This window comes from Sciurus vulgaris (assembly GCF_902686455.1).
Source record: "Sciurus vulgaris genome assembly, chromosome: 1".
NCBI classification, from domain to species: domain Eukaryota; kingdom Metazoa; phylum Chordata; class Mammalia; order Rodentia; family Sciuridae; genus Sciurus; species Sciurus vulgaris.
In genome coordinates this window covers 6,142,409-6,161,847 of record NC_136461.1, presented here as the reverse complement: position 1 = coordinate 6,161,847, position 19,439 = coordinate 6,142,409, and the positions used below count along the sequence as shown (strand labels likewise).

Below are 19,439 nucleotides of genomic sequence, written 5' to 3'. Positions count from 1 at the left end.
ACTCAGTACCCATGACTTGGGCCTAAACTTGCCGGAAACACTACAGGGCCGAGCTGCGAACCCAGCTGCCCGTCATGCCTCATCTTATGGTGGTGCCTGGTGAACCTCTGCATCTGCCTCTGCGGGCTTCCTGGTGCTCAGGGTTGTGTGGGGCCCTGGGAGCTCTTCTCTGAAGGGCTCTGCTCTGAAGGCTTTTCAAAACCAGTGGTGGAGCCAGCTGCCCTGCTTGGGCGTAGAGGCTTGCACGACGCAAGTGGCCTGCATTAGCCTTTTTTTTGTTTTGTTTTTTTGAGACAGGGTCTCACTAAGTTGCCGAGGCTGACTTTGAACTCGAGAACCTCCTGCCTCAGCCTCCTGAGCCACTGAGATTACAGGGGTGCACCAGCCAGCTGAGGCATGTGTTTTTTGTTTTTTTGTTTTTTTTTTAAATTAGTTCATCTTGGAACTTTGTCCCCCTAAAACTCTCAAGCTTTGTTTCTTCATTCTTCTTTCTGGATTTTGTGTCAAAAAAATAACATTAGCCCCTGGAAGTGGTACATTTTTAACAGTAATTTTGTTATTGAGATGTGACATGTGCAAATTTAAGAAATGCTAAACTGCAGTTTCTTCTTTGAGGTGACCTCTTTGCAGTCTTTCAGCTATTGTCTCTGGCGTTTGTATCTCTAAACTCAATGCTATGCGCTTACCTGGGAGAAAAATGGAAGAAGCTGCGCCCAACCTATTTCTAGGGATCCAGCTTGACATGACTACGGCCATCTTGGTCATAAGTGCCAACTCATCCACCAGGTGACCCTGGCATACACTCCACACCCTGTAGGATAAGATAGTTGTGCCAGCCACTGATGGCCAGAGTGTTTAGCTGACATGTTTGATAAATTCATGGTTTTTTTGTTTTGGTGCTGGGGATCGAACCCAGGGCCTTGCGCTTGCAAGGCAAGCACTCTACCGACTGCGCTATCTCCCCAGTCCCAAATTCATGGTTTTTGAGCAAGCCCGGTAACATTCTGGCTGGCTGCAGCCCCGGTCCTCTGGCTCAACCTTCCTAGCAGGCTCTGAGAGTGGGCAGGACAAGAATGGAATGCCAATCCTCTTCTTTTTTGGTGCTGGGGATGGAACCCAGGGCCCCATGCACTTTAAGCGTGGGGTCTACCATTCGTATCCCTAGCCACAATTTTGAATGTCGCAATCAGTGGTTTATGGGCTGGGGTGCATCTCGGTATACAGTGCTTGCCTAGTGTGCTCACGGCACTCACAAGGAAAAGATGGGCCTGCAAGTGCTTGGGACCGGCCAGATCATGACAGGACCGTTTCAAATGCCGGGCGCAGCCATCACAGGAGGAGGGTCCAAGGGGGTCCTGAGAGGGTGACCTTCACTCAGGACCAGTGGGGTTCTTGAAAATTGTTGCAGAAGGGAATTTAAGAATACGTCAAAAAGGGACATCAAGCAAAGGCTTACTTAGGAGACCAAGGATTCCACGTTCAGAGGAGAATGCAGGCTGTCTCAAAAGTGAGTGGTCCTGATTGTAATGTACAAAGCTGCTCCCCCTGACCTTTCTGGTGCAGCCATTTTCCCCGTCTCCCAACCACTTGTCAATCTGTGAACATCCTAGCTAGCTATTGGTTCATCAGTCAGCTTGCAAGTGTCCTTCTCTGATATTGGTCCCCTGTTAGCCCGGTGGAATTCAATTGCTTTACTCTAGCTACCCCGCCATCTTTTCTCATCCTCCTGTCTGTCCTCCTCACTTTCTCTATCCTCCTGGCTTTCACACTCTCTCTAGCGCGCGCCCTTTCTCTTTTCCTTTCTTTTCCTCTCATTTTCTCTCTTACCCTGCAGGGAGACACTCTGTTTGCTAAATAAACTCCCTTATGTGGTTTCCTGTGTCCGACGTGGTTCCGTGGCATTCCTTACACTGATATTTATGGGGCAGCAGCCAGGGGCTGACTAGAGGTGGAGTTGGGTGGGCTGACACACTGTCACCCGGTCTCCTTTGTGCTTTCGCATGGTCCTAAGGCCATGCTCCTTCTCAGGGGTAGGGACCCAGGCTGGACCCTCATGAGTTGCTTCTTTCATATTCCAACAATTCATGGGTGCTTCTCTTTTAAGACTTGTGCATCCTTTTTCTCTAAACCCCCAAATTTCTATCTCACAGTCAGTGGAGGACTTGGAGGTAGAGGGTGAGAGGGTTTGGGGCGTCAGCTGTCACTGGATGCTAGGAGGCACCTTTTCAGGACATTCTGGAGTGAACCAGAAAGTGACTCGCAGTGTCCCTCTCTCTGGAAAAGACTTCTGGGAATGGTGAAGTAAGGTGGCCACAGGCAGCCACAGCTCCATCAAGTCACATAAATGTACAAAGCCAAAGGGTTGGTTTCAATTCCCTGAGGAAAAGAGAAGCAGATGAGTCCTAGCAACCAGGTCTGTGAGCCACAGGGCTCTGGAGAGGAAGCCTGAGTTCCAGCCACAGTTCTGCCATTTATGACAGGATCGCTCTGGTGGATGACGGGAACTCTCACCTTGGTTTCATCTCAACTGGGGTAATAATGAGATCGACGTGAGGCCAGGCGCTTCCCCCAAGGACTGGGCTGGAAAAAGAGCTCCAGGATCAGGATGTCACCTCTGCTAACTCTCGCCTATTCCTGTGCCCCAGGCAAGGCATCCGTGACTGACGGTGGCTTGGGGGGAGCACTTATTTTTGCTGGGTGCCTCCATTTACACAAGTATTTCTGGCCACTTCTCAAAATCATGATGCCAGAGACAGAAGCAGATCCTCCCTCCCTCGGACCCTTCCCATAGCGCTTCCCCTGGCCAATGGCAGCGCCCCGGCTCACCTGGGCCCATTGCACAGGGTAGAGGCAAAGGCAAATTCCAACGTTTGCTGGACTACAGCAACGAAAAGACGAACTGGAGAATTAACAACAAGTTTTTACACTGAGGAAGGGTGTGAAAACCCCTAGCCCTTTTTAACCCCTTTTTTCTATAGGAGAGGGGAGAATATCTGTCTGGAGACAGAAATTATCTTGTAAAAGATTATCTTTCGGGTGTATCCAGGTATGGCTATATTCTTTAGTCCTTTTCTGTTGCTTTTTTCCCTTCCAGGGCTGGGGATGGAACTCAGGGCCTCGAACATGCTAGGCAAGCACCCTACCACTGAGCTGTACCCCCAGCCCTTCAGTCTTCTTTTGTTAAAATTTTTTTTTTTTTTTTTTTTTTTAAGAGATGGGATCTTGCAACTTTGCCCAGGATGGTCTCGAACTTCTGGGCTGAAGGGCTTCTCTGGCTTCAGGCCTCCTGGTAGGTGGGACCACAGCCCGGTGCCACCCTCCGCGGGGCTGCCTTCTTTTGAATAGGTCATGAGATCATAGGGTGGGAACGGAAGGCAGCGTGCTTTCTTTCTTTTCCTTCTTTTTTGTTTTTTTGGCAGGGTTTTCTTACTCGGGTCTAGTTTTAATGCAGATAAAGGTGTATCAGGGAGAGCCACTCTGCCCAGAGGGGAACAAGCCTGCCCCTTCCTACCCCTCGGTCCCCTTATCAGCCGCCATCCTAGGAGGGTCAGAGTGTCTGCTGCAAGTGCATCTGAAGTTAACCATGAGGCAGGAACAGTCCCGGAGACTCCTGGGTAAGTCTGCCCTGGCTGGACACAGACCCGGGAGTCCTCGGCCGGGTGTCCAGGGAGGGGTCACTGTTGGGCCACATTCGGGAAAAGCAGGGTGCAGTGCTTCTCAGACTTTAACCTTAGCCCCACCGCCTGGGTCTGGCTAAGCTGCAGCTTCAGTGTGTCTGGGGTGGAGCCTGAGTCTGCTATTTTTTGCAGCAGTGCTGGGGAGGGAATCCCGGCTGCCTGCCTGCTGGGCAGCACCCTCCCACTGAGCTGCACCCCCAGCCAGAGCCCTGCATCTCTAACGGTGCTCCCAGCTGATGTGGTGCTGCTCTGCCCAGACCAGCCAGGCCTGGGGGATGCTTTATTCCGGGGACCCCAAGGATAGGGGCTGATGTGTTGCAGGAAACAGAGGAGCAGCAAGCAGCACTTGGAGGGAACTCCAAACTTCATTTTACGCCGGTGGGCCCAGAGGCAAAAAAAAAAAATTCCAAATTCTGAGCCCTGATCACACTTTCTCACAATATTTATAGGTTATTTGTTGTTATCTTAGACCCACCCTGTCCTTACAGCTTTTTCTTCTTTTTTTTTTTTTTGCAGTGCTGGGGATTGAACCCAGGGCCTTGTGCTTGACCAACTGAGCTGTATCCCCAGCCCTGGGCCTTTTCCTTTAAAAAAAAAAAAAAAAAAATTCCTGATCTGCGTGGCTGGAAGCCTCATGTGGTGCCCCTAACACAAAGCCCGCTCACAGAACAGGTAAGAGGCCTCTTTTTGAGGTGTTAAATCTCAGCCTTGAAAGCCTGGCTGGGGTGCTCACATCTCCGGAGGGAGTAGTCAGACTCCCAGGGCAGTTCTTTACAATCCAAAAGTAGGGCCCCAGGGTTAATTGGGCTTCCTGGAGAAAGGCTGAGAGAGGGGAGAGAAACGACCCCTTCCCCAGGCATCGGTCTCTTCCCATAATGCTTTTGTAATCTCATTTCACCACCAGGTCTGTTTCTGCCATCACAGATGCTCATGTGGTTCAGCTGTGGGGGGTGGGGGAGGGGTTTAGGTGGTTGGGTGGCCCTAGGGGGCTTGGGCTGCTGGCTGCCTCAAGATCCCAGGTGGGAAATGGAAGATGTGTCATCTAGAAGAAAGGAGATAATAGGTGTAAGAAATCCAGGGAAGGAAAGAGGGACTGTAACTTTAAATCTAAAAACCTCACCTTCACTCCAGGCCTGAATTCTTAATAGGTCCAGTAAATCTTGGAGTACTGTAAATCCAGTTCATTAGGACCTGTGTGCTTTGTGAGTTCACAAAATGCGTTTCAGACTGACGTAAAGCAGCCCAGAGAGAGACTGTTAGAGAGCCATGATCTGGGTCCAGTCCAAGCGCTGCACATTATCAACCAGATATCATCAACCTGACGATTCTGGGAAAAAACAGACCTCCTCTGTGCTCCACAATCAAAGCAATGGACTCACTGGCTTAGGCTTCTCACAAACACCGTATGCAAGGTTTCCTTTTTAATAGAAGCCGGAGAGACCAAGCCCCACCCTCCAGCCAGCCCTCCCTCTCTCCCGGAGCACCAATATCCTGCTCTATTGTCTTTCCCAAATTCTCCTGCCTTCCTAAATAAGTCTCTACTTGTGCCTCTTTTGACGCACCCTGAAACTCCTTTCTGTGGTGTATAAGTCAAGAACCTGTCAGGACCAAGCATGGTGGCACATGCCTGTAATCCCAGTGTCTTGGGAGGCTGAAATAGGAGGATCACCAAGTTTGAGACCAACCTGAGCAACTTAGTGAAGTCCTAAACAATTTAGCAATACCCTGCCTCAAAAAAATAAATAAATAAAAGGGCTGAGGATGTGGCTCAGGGATAAAGTGCCCCAGGCTTAATCCCCAGAACCAAAAAAAAAAAGGGCCTGCCAGGGCTGAGTTGAGGTTCCCTTCTCCCTTCTGGGGACTCTTCAGACCTTATCCAGTGACAGCCCCAGAGCCTGGTATTTGACTGTGTAAGGCCCCCCAAAAAGGAAACCCCAACTCTGTCCCATGGATGGACGGCAACCCCAATCAACCGCAGGAGGCGTCACTTGATGCAAACCGCAAGAGGTGTTTATTCCAGCGCGCTGGGACCCAACTCCAGGAGTCGAGTCCCTAGCAGAAAATCTTGTAGGTTTATAAAGGCAGAAACCACACATCGGGAGGGGTCACACATGAAAGGGAAAAGGGGGGACAAAGCTGCCGGGAAATTTCAAAGGGGGGTCTGGGTTTGCTGATAACATACAACATGTTTCACAATGTTTTACAATAGGGCGTAGATTCTGGTCAATAGTTTCTGGTAATCATTGTGTTTGATCACTATCTGGCTATCTGGCTCAATTTACCCTTTTATTCTCTGGGGCTGTTTCTTGGAACAGCTTTAAGGGCTTTGTTCCCATTCCTGGGAGGGTGACCTTAGGGAGTTGAGATGACTGGGAGGGTGACCTTAGGGAGTTAAGATAACTGGGAGGGTGACCTCAGACATCTTAAAAAAATGTCCATTCTTTCATTTCCCCATTTTCTTTTCTGGTAAGTTCTAATCATGGAACTTCTGTCTCTATATACTCTTCTCCAAAGCTATTTCCTTGGCGGAGGGACTGGTATTGTTGCCTGAGCATTAGTACCTGTACAGCACTTATTCTTTCCCTGATGAAGGTGACTAGGTGATTTCGGGCAGGCAAGAGCCGAGGGGGCGGGCCACCAATTAGCAGTCCCTTGTTTGCAGTCCTTGATAAACAGTCCTTGATAAAGGCAGGTAAATTTGGTAATCAATGGCCTCCAGAGATCCTTGACATTCCATTCTTCCAGGGGCAGTCTCCAACTTGCAGAGGCAGATGACCTCATGGCTTCATTTCCTCGATTTGACCCGATCCCCTATTTCTACACTAACTACCTATTCCCAATTCTGGCTTCATTCCCCCCTTTAGCTTTAGGAACCCATAACTGCTTGTTAAGAAAATGAAAAGGGGCGTCGGTCATTCTGGCTGCTTCGAAGCTGAATGGGGGCAGCAAGGGGCAAGCAGTTTGGAGTTCCTTCCTTTTAAAAAATCGGGTCAATCGAGGGGTCCCAGGAAGAAGCCTGGTTGGGGAAGAGCAGGTTGTAAAGTCATCTGGGGGTGGCTGCTTCTATGATAGAAGAACAAAAAGACATGAGTACTGAAATGAGATTAGCACAAAGTAAATGTTGCAGCATCTGAAATATGCCACTGAGTATCATGAAAATGACAGAAGTTAATCTCTCACCAGGAGGTGAAAGAACTGAGAAATTGTTCCCATAACTAGGCCTAGCAAAGGCTGGAGAGAACAAGGCCTTTATTTGGGGACTTTAACATTGTCATAGATGTCCCCAGAAAATATAGTTAAGCTACTTAATGTCATCTGATTTTGTAAAATATCCCTTTATTGGTATAACCTGTGTTTAGTAGAGATCTCTATACTTCTGTTACTTAGAAATAGATAATCATACTGGCAAACATAGATTAAGTCTACCTGTGTAGCTTAGGAAGGTCTGCAGGCCTTAAACTGACTAAAAACTTCTGACTCTGGCAGTTTCTCTGATAGTTATCAGGCTACATCTAAAGTTACATTTAACTATTATTTCCTTTAAATGCCCAAGAATGGCTATACTTTGGTTTTAACTGTTTTGCTGGGTGTCTAAGATCAAGCTGGTCAAATTGACCTGGTTCCTGTCTTGTTAAAGAGTCAGCTGAGTCCCACAGGGGTCACTCGTACAGAACTTAAGAGCGGCTCCTTAGCTCCACCAGTGACTTTGGTTAGGCAGGGTCTCTTGATGGGGTGACTTCCTTTAGAAACATCAAGGGATGTTTCCCCTTTTCCATGACCCTCCTCTGCAGCAGATGCACTGGATGATTTTTCATCCTCTAGTCAACAATCTCCTTGATCAGGAGGTTGTGTGACCCAGAGTTGCAACGCTCCTTAGAGAAGTTCTCTTAATCCCTGGGTTCAGGCTAATGTTGAGGGCAAGACCCAAATATGGACTTTTCTTGACCTCTGTATTTAACTCCAATTTCTAAGTTTGATCTTAATTATCCAGCAAGCCAGTCTCACCAGTCATAAATTAAGAGTAATGGGCTTTAACTTTGATGTCCATAACTTTACAGTTATTTACCCTTTTATCTAACTGGAGTCTGCATTAGTACTGGAAGTTACCACTATCTATTCTATAGGTGATGGCTTATTATCACAAGTTACCTAGGTTGTTTGTTCTTGGAGCAGCTACTTCTGCAAAACATTAACAGGTAACAGTTTTACAAAATGAAATTAGCAAGAGTAAAAATATATTCAGCTTGTATAATAGCTATCTTGAATTTCGATTGAGAACTACATTCTATCCCTATTTGAGATCACAGTACTTTTACAACAAGAACCAATCTTTTGACTATAACTTTAAATAAGCTGAAGTCTGGCTTATTTTGGAGTCACTCTAACATGCAGTAAGGTGGGAGGCAGAGCCTTATCTCAGGTAAGGCAGGGCTCTTTACAGATCTTAAGTGTTCTAATTCTGATGTTGATCTTTGCTTCTTCCTTAAATATCATTAAGTAGTTTACATATACTGTTTCCTGAGTCTATATAAACTTTATAATTAACACAATTTAACATAGTATCTAAAACATGAATCAAAGAAAGGCTGAAAGAGCTTTTGTTATTTCCACAATCCGAGAGTGCTGGGACTCGAACCCAGGCCTCCCGCTTGAGAGTCAGGAACTCTACGAGATGAGCTAAATGGCCTGCACTGAGAGAGCTTTTAACTTTCCTTTTGTGATTAAATGGCAAAATGTTTTCATGTTTCACAATATTAACCTTTAAACAAGTCAGACTCTAATGTTTAGAAATACATTTACACTTGAAATTCTTTATCTCAGTGTAAAAAGTAACAAATTTTACACATACCCTATTGATAGCAGGTTCTATAATAGAACATTAAATGATAGAAATAAATCTCCAATAAAATTTACTCTTTATAAGTTTAAGATTACCATTACAGACAAGTTTAATCTGGAGGATAGCAGAGCTTAATAAATTCCTTGCTTTAAAAACTTGTGGTCCTGAAAAATATGAACACATTTAATATACAACTAGTGACCATTTCACAAATACCTTGACACTTTTATCTTACCAAATTGAGTTTTTAAAGAGAAATGTATACTCTGTAACAAAGTACAATACTCTATAATAGTTGTTTAACCATAATTGTATACACCCCAATTTTTAAGACTAATTGTTCTAAAGAATAAAACTTAATAGACACAAAGTTAAGAGTAAATTAGTGTTTCAAATCCTTGTCATTTTACCATGTCATTCTACCATATAGATTAAACTTTGGTTTATATCAGAACGCTAGTATTTCACCTTAGGAAAAACCTTCAATAATTTTAGCTGTCTCACATACATATAACCAACTTAGTTACACACAAACTTGTTGAAACTTGCCCTTTACTTACACAGACTTTCTTAGCACTTACTTAGACCCTCATGTATTTCATCACACAAGCACTTTCTTACCCAGAAACATTTCCTTTTTCCTTTTACTAAATATATTTCCATACCCAGAACCTTTTATTTTCTCTTTCCTACTCGTTGACCACTTTTTGTTCACATTCTGAAACAACTCTTATGAAATTTCTGAATTTAGATAAATTACTCTATTTTAATAAGATTAAATATTCTGTTGTTTATAGTACTCTAATTGAAACACAGTTGAAACTTTTGGGACCCTTTGTATATAGAATTGCACTTGTTAGGACATGACTCTTAGTAACCTTGTTTTTAGTTTAGTGATGACACAAAGCAAGTTTAAACCCTTTTATTTACCAACCTATGAAAACACCAATAATGTTTAAGTATGATACCCCATGGAATTTAAGGAGTTAAAAGTACTCGATGTTATTTAAATGTTATTAGCATTTTAACTTTGTAAATTAATCAGATGTCTCTACAAACACATTAGAGTAATCCCATACATGTTAACTCTAATTCACTTATTCTGTAAAAAAAACCAAGATATCAGACAAGTGTCCTGAACAGTATTTGCTGTCTCTTCCCTGTTGAAGAAAAGTCCTAGAAACAATTGATATTAGACATTTTATTAACACCAATATTTTATTAGCTTGACCACCTAGAGACTTGCAAGTTATTTTCAAAGACATTTTACTCTTATTAGTTTACCCAATTTGAACCTCTTTTAAATCACGTGAATTAAAAGTATTTGGATCCATTTTTAAAATTTTAATTTTAGGAGTGCTCAGTTTTGATACAGACAAAACATGACATCAGACAGCACAACATACAAATAACACAATATCAAGCCCTTGTAACTTTATAGGTGAATCTCCATTGCAGTGTAACAGATGTTCAAAAACTCTAGTTGAATAAAAATAGAACTGATCAAAAAATCATGAGCTCAAAAAAACATATAATTAAAAATATAGCATTTACTTTGCTGGAGTTTTAAAGACTCTTTTTACCTTTTCTTTCCCTGGGTTTGAGACTGGTCTCCTACTGAGCCTTTAGGCTTCTTTTATTTATATTTCAATGTAAGCCTGGACTGAGATCTGGAAGGATCTAACAGGTTTTAACAGAAACTCTGTGTCTAAGGCATTTTAGCCATCTCATCCGGACAGGTTGGATGTTAAAATTATGAGACCTTATTTTTCATTACTTTTGAGACTGAAGCTACTTTGCTAAGTTACCCTTCAGGGCTGTCGGGAGGGGGAGTCCAGAGAAGGAACCTTTGGGGTCCACCCGAGAGTAGCCCGGGCCGAGAACCCCCCAGTTGTTCCAACCCTTCCTCCACCTCCGCCACAAACACACAACAGAACCAGATACAGATGGGCGCCAATCTCTGATCCACCAATTGAACCCCATCAGCGCCCTTACCGACGGAGACTACCAGGCGTCCCTGGCTCTCCTTCCACCCTTAGGGCGTCCCCCAGGGCTGCAACCTGTGGCCCCCCAGGCACGTCTACCGGCCACTGTCCGGCCCCTCTCACGAGTCACCGAACGGCTGCCACCGAAACCGAAAGCGCGCTCACAGAAACAGAATCAGACCAACTAACAAAACACAAGACAAAGACAACTTCGGGGTACCCCTTCTTACCTCCAAGGTCGACTCCGCGGATGAGGGGGGGCCATCTTATCCCGGGCGAGCCCCCAAATGTAAGGCCCCCCAAAAAGGAAACCCCAACTCTGTCCCATGGATGGACGGCAACCCCAATCAACCGCAGGAGGCGTCACTTGATGCAAACCGCAAGAGGTGTTTATTCCAGCGCGCTGGGACCCAACTCCAGGAGTCGAGTCCCTAGCAGAAAATCTTGTAGGTTTATAAAGGCAGAAACCACACATCGGGAGGGGTCACACATGAAAGGGAAAAGGGGGGACAAAGCTGCCGGGAAATTTCAAAGGGGGGTCTGGGTTTGCTGATAACATACAACATGTTTCACAATGTTTTACAATAGGGCGTAGATTCTGGTCAATAGTTTCTGGTAATCATTGTGTTTGATCACTATCTGGCTATCTGGCTCAATTTACCCTTTTATTCTCTGGGGCTGTTTCTTGGAACAGCTTTAAGGGCTTTGTTCCCATTCCTGGGAGGGTGACCTTAGGGAGTTGAGATGACTGGGAGGGTGACCTTAGGGAGTTAAGATAACTGGGAGGGTGACCTCAGACATCTTAAAAAAATGTCCATTCTTTCAACTGGATTCTGAGGTGCTCGCAGGCTGGGGCCCAGGGGCTGGGGAGCTCATGAGCCCCGTCTGCTGACTCGTGGGTGGCCCATTCCAAACCTCGACCAACCGAGCGGAAAATGTGTGCTCAGTGCACCACGGGGCCACACTCTGACTCTCCAGGGCTCGCCCCACGGGGCCCTCCAACTCTTAGTCCTGAGCATGGACAGGAAGCAGGCCTCGACAGGGTCAGAGAAGCCTTTGTTCCTTCACAGATCCGGACGCCATTCGGCCCATTTTCCGGATGAGAAAATGACCGTCAGTTACGGGGGAATTTGGTTTCCTAGGGTACGATGATGTAATCGCTGGACGCCCTGTACCTGCAGTCTTGACCGACAGGGGTGGGTTGAGCAGGTTAAAAATTTAAGTTAGGAGGGTGGTTGTAAAAAGGTTGAAACTCATTGATGTCGGGGGAGATAAGAGTCCAGACCCCGAGGGATGACTACTCAAATCTTGCCCATTGTATTTGCTGTGCCTCCATCTAGGACTAATTCACCATGGGGGGAAGGGCGTGGTTTAGGACCCAGCATTCTCCCAGGGCCCATCGTTCCTTGGCTAGTTTCCCCTCCCTCCTCCTGAGCTGCACCTCTCTCCACTTTTATTTGGGGGCTATGTTGCAGGAATATTATTTTCCATAACCCTTCATTAGATGAATGATGTGCTTGCAAAATCATTCTTTTTATTTTTTTCTTCCCCATTACTGAGGATTGGATCCAGGTCCTGCACACACTAGGCCATGAGAAAGTTATAGGCCAGACTCTAAGGGAAATGACTAAACAGACTCCATTTTGCTCTGAGACTCCATGTTATGTAGGAAATAAGCTTCTCCCATGGGAACACCCCGCCTCTGTGCCCATCATCAGTTACTTAGCGTGACATGTTTAATAATATGCAATGGCAACTCCTTTGTAGTAAAAATTGCTCTCCTTTGACTTCTATTGCTCTTAACGAATGTACCATGTGAACAGTGACTGTGTGGATGTTAGCTACCATTCTTTAGTTTGTACCTAGGTAAGGGTCAGTTTGACCCACTTCCCCCTCTGTCGATGATCTCATGATGTTAGTTGATAATTTCGAATCATAGCAACAAACACTTACGATTGATGTGATTTTTGGTATAAGAACCCCTACAACCCTGTGGTTGGGGCTATTCTCCCAACAGCCATTTTTTGGAGCATCGTGTCAGACAGTCAACCGGCCGGCTTAATAAAGACTCTCAAATTTGGATTTCCCAGTGGTGATCGGTCTGTTCTTAATTTGCGCCCCATAACAGGCAAGTGCTCTACCACCGAGCTACATCACCAGTCCTTTATAAGTAAATATATATTTATATAGTTGTAGGTGGACACAATACCTTTTTTTTATGTGGTGCTTGTAATGTACAAAGCTGCTCCCCAGCCCTTTTCGTTGCAGCCATTTTCCCCGCCTCCCAACCACTTGTCAGTCTGTGAACATCCTGGCTAACTATTGGTTCATCAGTCAGCTCGCTCGTGTCCTTCTCCGGTATTGGTCCCCTGTTAGCCTGCAGAATTCAACCGCCATCTTTTTCTCTCTTCCTTTTCTCTCCCCCAGACTCCCTTTCTTTCTCCTCCTTGCTTTTCACACTCTTTCTTGCATGCGCCCTTTCTCTTTCCCTTTCTTTTCCTCTCATTTTCTCTCTTACCCTGCAGGGAGACACTCTGCTTAATAAACTCCCTTATGTGATTTCCCGTGTCCAGCGTGGTTTTCATGGGGTCCCTTACAGTGCTGAGGATCGAACCCAGGGCCTCACACATGCTAGGCAAGCACTCTACCGCTGAGCCACACCCCCAGCCCCCATCACCAGTCCTTTTTGATTTTATTTTGAGATTGGGTCTTGCTAAGTTGCCCAGGCTGACTTTGAACTTGTTGTCCTGCTGCCTCATGCTCCAAGTCACTGAGATGACAAGCATATGCTAACCATGCCTGGCGTTGCAAAATAATTCTTGTTCATAGACACGCAAATTTTGTCTACGGACTTTCCCTAGAGTCCCCTCCCGAAGGCAGTGTGCATCCCTTTGCAAATGCATTTCAGCATTCCTGATCTATAAATAAACGTGTCTCTGTTTTGCCTTCTGTTTGAATAAGTTATAACATCTGCTGGATCCCTCATTAATAATGAGTTTTATAAAACCTTTAGCACATTTTTATTTTTTATTTGTATGGGAGTCATGTCGTTGCTTTTGCTGTTTTTTTGTTGTTTTTGCCAGGATTGAACCTAGAACCTTCCTTCCTTCTTTCCTTCGTTCCTTCCTTCCTTTCTTCTTTTTGTACAGGGGATTGAACCCAGGGGCCCTTAACCACTCAGCCACATCCCCAGTCCCCTTATTTTCCATTTTGAGACAGGACCTCACAAAGTTGCTGAGGCTGGCCTTGAACTTGTGATCCTTTGCCTCAGCCTCCCCACTTCCTGGGATTGCAGGCATGTACCACCACACCTGCAAACCCAGGGGCTAGCCCATGCTCGCGTGTGCTCCATCACCGAGCCACGTCACTCTCACCCCACCCTTGAGGCTTATGATTTCTCCTTTTGGGGAAAATTATCCTTTAACATTAATGTGAGGTCACTGCGGCATGGAGATGGAGTTGGACAGTTAGCACCTGTTATATAATATTTCCAAATATTTTTATTAAGATGAAATCCACATAACATGCAATTAACCAATTTTAAGTGAGTAGCTCAAGGACATTTAGCATATTCCTGGTGTTATGCACTTGCCAAATCTGTTTAGTCCATCATTCCCAAAGAAAAACCCGTGTCCCTTAGCAGTCTCTGTCCCTTCCCCTGCAACCCGTTCTGAACCTTTCATGTATGGAATTGCCCAATATGTGACTTTTTTTCTGTCTGGCTTTGTTCACTTAACATTATGGTTTTGTTGTTGTTGTTGTTGCTGTTGCTTTTTGCAGTGCAGGGGATCAAACCCAGGGCCTCATGCATGCTAGGCAAGTGCCCTACCACTGAGCTACACCCCCAGCCCTGAACATACCCTTTTAAATGGTTAAGATGATGTCAGTCTTATGGTATGTGGTTTAACCACAATTTTAAAAGTAATGAAGTTTGAAAACAACAAAGCATCCACCCTGGGTAACTCGTGGTCAGCAGGAGCTGCCTGGTCCCTGTGGAGCCTGGTGACCCCCTGGCTGCCATGCTTTCGGTCCGTGATTCCCCAGGAACACACCCTTCTTATACACTTCTGCTGTCTGATAGGCAAGGTCAAACTCTGTTCTCAGAAGGAAAAAATATAGCAACTTGGTCATGTCGAGGTGTGTCAGAGTATGACTGGCCACTCCCCGGCTCAGGGGACATTTGTCAGAAGCCTGGACCCGAGCTTAAATGATGACAAAGCATGTAGTCAGGTCCTGGAGCAAGAGCGGTCTCCCCTCTCCTCTCTACCCACCTTGCAGACTTGGGTCCTGATGAGCAGATGGCGTGCCCCAGTGGGGTGTGGCTGGTCACAGGACACAGGATGAGGGAGACACCCTATGTGGGCATTGGGCTTCTGAGGTCTTCTGTCAACACAAGGAGCTGCTGGGACACCACAAGGGTACAACTGGCTGGCTGGATCAGGCTGGACCCTGGAAACACTCCTTCCTTATCTAACCTGGGATGGAAATGGCCACGAGCTGTTTCTCCCTTCCTGCCCCGCCCTGCCATCAAGCCAGCTGCAGACTCGCCCTGCCTTGGTAACAAGTTCAGCTAGCCAGCGCGAGGTATTTCTACTCTGATGTGATAAATGCTTTCCTAAAGAAACTGACGTGTGCCTTGGAGCACACAGAAGCAATGGCTTAAGCAACACCTTAGGGGAAAAGGGTGGGTCTTGGGTCTTGAGCAGCTTTTTAAGCTGAACGCAGACAAAAGCAATTGGGGTTCTGATAAAGGCAGCAGCCCAGCTAAACCTCCACTGGCATCCGCTCCCAGGAGCACGGGCTCAGTCTTCTAAGACAAAGATCCACAGAACATTCATCTAAGTAGAGAGCTGTTCCATGGGATTTTAAGTCTGACGGTGGGGAGCTGAGGCTCAATGGCTGGTCTGGCATGCCCAGGCCCTGCATTCCGTCCCAGCACTGCGAAAGCAGGTGGGGCAGGGGCTGGGGACAGTTTAGTAATGGAATATGCATGAGACCCTGGGTTCAATCCCCAGCACCCTCCCCCAATTTTTTTGGATTTAGGCTGTAGTCAAAGCAAGCCATATGTGTGAATGCCTTCAACCCTAATCCTGTCTCCACCAGTCAATTCGATATTATGAAAGCACTTCCAAAAACGTCCAAACAGCCTGGAGTCCCTCTACAGTTGCCAGCGTTCCTCGCAGTCTCCATCTGCCTCCGAGGCTTGCTCTTCCCTTGAGAGCATGTCTGTCCTGGGCCGCCTTGCCTGGTTAGGGGCAGCTGCTGGCAAGCACATGGGCGCACACACCTTCACCGGGCTGACCGCAGCCTGTCTACCAACTGCACGAAGCTGCTTCAGGGCACCCAGCGCACATTTAGCGCAGCAGACACCACCATTTGCACAACCAGGGACTTTGGTATGAAATCTTTGTGTCTTCAGTCCCAGTAGACTACTTTCAGGCATGTGCTATAATAATGTAATTGTATCAGTGAACATCAGGTTCAGCTTCAAGCGACAGAAAGCTAAATGAAAGAGGATGTTTCTGCTCTACAAAGTCCAGGCAGTTGTGGAGGAGCTTGCTGAATTGCTGAGGCTGGCCTCGAACTTTCCTGCCTCAGCCTCCCCTGTCACTGGGGTTACAGGCGTGGGCCACTGTGCCTGGCATTTCTGTCTTGTTGTTTCTCCTGTGTGGTCTCAATTCTTGGCCCACACTGTGGTGTCCACATTCCAGGGAGAAGGATGGAGAAAGAGACAAAGAACAAAGCAAGGTCGTTGGAAATGTCATCTCTGCATACGTTGCCATCATAGATCCAGACCAACTGCAAGGGAATGGGAGATGATGTCTTTATTTTGGGCAGCTACAGGTCCTGCCCCAAATTCTATAACTCCAGAAGAAGGACTGATCAAATGGATTTGGGGATGGGGAAAGACAGCCATTAGCAGTCTGTGCAATCAAAGCCCAGGCAAAACTTTAAAATTCCAGAACATTCCTAGGGGGTGAGCCCAGTAGGACCTGAAGTCCTGATATCATCGACTGACTTCAGAACAGCCCAGGGACTTGCCAGGCTACCTGCGCTGCTGATCTAACATTTTACATCCTGGTTGAATTTTTCTCATGAAAGATGATTTTTATTTTGTTTTGTTTTCTTATTACAATAGTAATAGAGAAATGCTATTTCCCTCCCCTCCTGCCATAGCCGCATTTGGTCAATTTTATCTCTGAGATATCTCTCAGGGGCACCTGCTTCCCTCATCCTTACCCCACAGCCCCACTGCCTTCTCTCCCCAGCCTCAAACCCAGTGGTTTTGTCCCCTCAGTATTCTCCTCTGAGCAGCCAGAGTGAACCTCAAAAAGGCACCTGGATGCCAGGTTCGGTGGCACATACCTGTAATCCCAGCCACTTGGGAGGCTGCGGCCAGAGAATCACTAGTTGGAAGCTAACCTCAGCAACTTGGCAAGACCCTGTCTCAAAATAAAAAATAAAAAGTTGGGCTGGGGAGATAGCTCAGTGGGTAGAGTGCTTGCCTTGTAAGCACAAGGCCCTGGGTTCAATCCCCAGCACTCCCCCCCAAAAAAGAAAAAGTTCTGGGGATGTATCAGTGGTTAAGCTCCCCTGGGTTCCATCCCGGTACCAAAAAACCCCCAAACACACAAACAAAAAAATGTGTGTGTGTGTGTGTGTGTATTAAGGATTGAATTAGGGGCACTTTACCACTGAGCTAAGTCCCTAACCCTTTTTACTTTTAATTTTGAGGCACTAAGTTGTTTAGGGCCTCGCTAAATTGCAATCCTCATGCCTCAACCTCCCGAGCCACTGGGATTATAGGTGCGGGCCACCACACCCAGCTTGTTTTAAATTTTACAGCTCTGGGGATGAAATCAAGGGCTTCATGCATGCTACTTCTACTGAACAACACTCTCAGTCCTCTGCCAAACTTTTATGTATTTGTGCAGCACCCAGAATTAAACCCGGGAGTACTCTATCACTGAGCTACAACCCCAGCCCTTTATTTATTTACTTGATTGTTTTGAGATAGGATCTTGTTAAGTTGCTGGGGTTGGCCTCAAATTTGCAATCTTCCTGCATCAGCCTCCCCAGGTGCTGAGATTCCAGGCACAGGACCACCACCTCTGGCTTCTTCCAAACTCTGACTTCTGCCTTCCCTCTGCTCCTAGGACAAAAGGCAGACTTCTTAACGAGGCTGTGAGTGCTGAGAGTCTGCCCCCTGCCAGCCCCCTCCTTCCACCACTCTTCTGCTCCACATTGTGTCTTCGGCCACCCTGACCTTGTGATTTCTTTTTCACTTTTTTCTTTTTCTTTTTGTACCAGACATTGAACCCAGGAGCACTTAATCACCAAGCCACATCCCCAGCCTTTTGTATTTTGAGACAGGGTCTCACTAAGTACTGAGGCTGGCTTTGAACTTGCAATCCTCCTGCCTCAGCCTCACATGCCATTACTCCAGGCATGACCTTGTGATTTCTTAGCAGCATTGCTCTCTCCCCTACAGGGCCTTGGCACATGCTGTTCCCTGTCTGGAAGGCTCTCTCCCTGAGCTCTGTTAGCCCTTCCTTCCAGCCCAGCTCTCAGTTCAAGGAAGGCTTCCCCACCAGCTGCACCACACACACACCCCAGGGACTGTCTCATAGCTCTGAATTCATCAATGTGATATTTAAACCCTTTGTCCCGCTATGGTCTGAGCCCCAATAGGCCAAGGCTATTTTTGTGCCCTACCACTTTTTCCCTCTAGTGCAGCAATAGTCTCAGAAAACAAAAGCATAAACATATGCTAAAAGGAAACTCATCCACAATCTCACATTCCAGAACAATCAGTTTTCAGGTTCTAAATTTCCTAGAAGTGTCTACTAACATCAGTAGTTACATTTTGTGCTTGTCATGATGATTCTAGAAATGAGATTTGAACCGCAAATTCTCACACCAGAATTCTTAGTAAACAATTCCCCCATTTAAAAATAACCAGGGCTGGGGAGATAGCTCAGTTGGTAGAGTGCTTGCCTTGCAAGCCCGAAGCCCTGGGTTCGATCCCCAGCACTGCAAAAAAAAAAAAAATCAGTGAATTAAATTAAAAAAAAAATAAAAATTAAAAAAATAAAAGTAAGGAAAGGGCAGGAGATCCCTAGCATGCCCCAAGCCCGGGTTCCATCCCCAGCACCAAAAATAAAGAAAAAATAAAAGCAACCTAATGTGAGAGGTCAGAGAGGGCCCAAGAGCTAGGGAGCAGCGACTCGCTTTGGGTTTCTTTACCTCTATAACAAGGTTCTCCTGGAGGGAGGAGACAGGCGGCCCTCTGGGCGCCCGCCCCCCTCCACCACCACCACCTGCGACTGTCCTCTTTCGTCTTCAAACGAATTCTCTGGCTGTCTGGTGGTTTCAAAACACAGTCGGTTTCTCAGAAACCCCCAGCCTGCCACCTGTAATCAGTCAAGCAGTCCGCGGGTTAGGGTTAGTCCGGCTTTTACTATTGTCCTCTTAAACCCCAAGGCCAAAATAGGCTTCCACGAGCAGGTTCCCTTCCGGGTCCAGGCTCTGCACGCGGGAATCCCGGTGGCCACCGACTCCTGTGGTGATGGAGGTTCTGAAAACCAAAGGGAAGGTCCACCCGCAGGGGCGAGCCCAGGCCACACAGAGGCCTCAAGAACCAAAGCCCTGTGCCCTCAAGAGTTCCCACTTCTGAGCCCTGGAGTCTGCAGGCCTCTTCTGGCTTGAGGGAGGCCTGAGAGGAGGAGCCCGGGGTCCTGGGGGCAGCAAGGACCCCTGCAGGGCTTACCGAGGACCTGGGCAGGGGCATCTTCTGCCCTCGGGCCCAGTGGCGCTTGGCCTCCAGGAGCACCCTAAAGGCGGCCTGGGCCAGCAGCCTGGTGGCTGCTCCCCACAAAAGTAGTCGGGGTTATGTGCCCTAAGGAAGCCTCCGGTCAAGGCTGCGGAGGACGGCGG

The 19,439-nt window shown here is 46.8% G+C and overlaps 1 protein-coding gene and 1 long non-coding RNA gene across 2 annotated transcripts in view; one reads left to right on the top strand and one right to left on the bottom strand.

Annotated features, from left to right (window-relative positions):
* Positions 1-4,303: 4,303 nt before the first annotated feature.
* SLC2A5 (solute carrier family 2 member 5) overlaps positions 4,304-19,439 on the top strand; it is a 36,741-nt gene continuing 21,605 nt past the window's right edge. The window contains exon 1 of the mRNA XM_079134118.1: positions 4,304-4,349. The gene's annotated coding sequence lies outside the window, so the exon portion shown is untranslated. The remainder of the gene's footprint in view (positions 4,350-19,439) is intronic.
* Positions 4,359-18,860, bottom strand: LOC306657786. Its single transcript, XR_013762883.1, has 3 exons — positions 18,750-18,860; positions 4,798-5,004; positions 4,359-4,719 (listed from the first exon to the last, which is right to left on the bottom strand). It is a non-coding gene; the product is annotated as an uncharacterized lncRNA (long non-coding RNA).